General features: G+C 40.5%; 1 protein-coding gene across 2 annotated transcripts in view; it reads right to left on the bottom strand.

The window, feature by feature from the left end:
• Positions 1-1,317, bottom strand: part of LOC106867745 (5-oxoprolinase) — a 255,283-nt gene that overhangs the window by 229,661 nt on the left and 24,305 nt on the right. The gene's annotated exons all lie outside the window — the stretch shown is intronic.

The following is a 1,317-nucleotide window of genomic DNA, read 5'->3' on the forward strand; positions in this document are numbered from 1 at the left end:
ATTTCATGTTGCTCCAGTTAACTCAGCTGTAGAAATGAGTTGCGACATCACTGGTGCCAAGCTATATTGGCCTTTGCCTTTCCCTTGGATAGCATCAGTGCTGTGGAGAGGGGAGGCTGGTGTGCTGGCCTTCCACAGACTGCTGGCCTTCCACAGACTGCTGGCCTTCCACAAACAACCTTGCCCGGACTTGTGCCTCGGAGGGTAACTTTCTAGGTGCAATCCCATGGCCATTTATGACCAAAGGGGTCTCCTATTTATGAAGCAGAGATCCAAGATGTTGTTACTGCTGGTTGGCTGGAGTATCACTTGTTCCATAAACAGCATATTTGGAAGTTCAAGTAATGATGCTGCATACATTTGTTCATGAAATGACATTCAAGAGAGAAGGTGGCATTCAGACCATTTAACATTTGGGAGGTTGAAATCACCCAGGATGACTATATTGATGTATTGGTACAGGTTGGTCAATACCCCTTTTATGTATCTGAGGCTATTCTCAAATTTACCATCATGTTTTGAGGTGTTTAATGGATAATATTGTGTACATATTACCACATCAAGTTGCTTTCAATGTACTATGAGTGTATCACAAGTCACGTTTGAATGTGACAACAGAATAAATGGTGTGACATCTTCATGAATGTACATCACTACTCCACTGTGACCTCATTTTCTTCTGTCAGCATAAATTGGTACATGTATATCTGCATCATTTATGTATGTAATGTAATGTAATGTAATGGTATGTATGTATGCATGTATGTATGTGTATATGTGTGAGTGTGTCTGTGTATGTATGTATGTATGTGTATATGTATGTGTGTGTCTTTGTCTGTTTGCATCCTTGTAACTTAGTGGTCTGGCAAAAGAGCCTGAGAATAAGTACCAGACTTAAAACTAAGTACTGGGGTTGATTCATTCAACTAAACAATTCAAGGTGGTGCTCCAGCATGGCTGCAGTCTAATGACTGAAACAAGTAAATACATGAACATGATCTACCTGATGTCCATGGATGCTACAGATTGTACATTTTGCCCAGCATGCTAATGATTCTGCCAGTTCACCACCTTCAAATAATAATAATAATAATAATAATTCTTTCTAATAAAGGCACAAGGCCTGGAATTTTGGGGGAGGGAACTAGTCAGTTAAATTGACCCCAGTGTTTCCGTGGTATTTAAGTCATTCACCCCGGAAGGGTGAAAGGCAAAGTTGACCTAGGCGGAATTTGAACTCAGAATATAGCAGTGGATGAAATACCACCCAGCATTTCGCCCAAGAACATGGACTATGATCTGAAGAAACATGATGTC

Source organism: Octopus bimaculoides, chromosome 20 (genome assembly GCF_001194135.2).
Source record: "Octopus bimaculoides isolate UCB-OBI-ISO-001 chromosome 20, ASM119413v2, whole genome shotgun sequence".
Classification (NCBI taxonomy): Eukaryota; Metazoa; Mollusca; class Cephalopoda; order Octopoda; family Octopodidae; genus Octopus; species Octopus bimaculoides.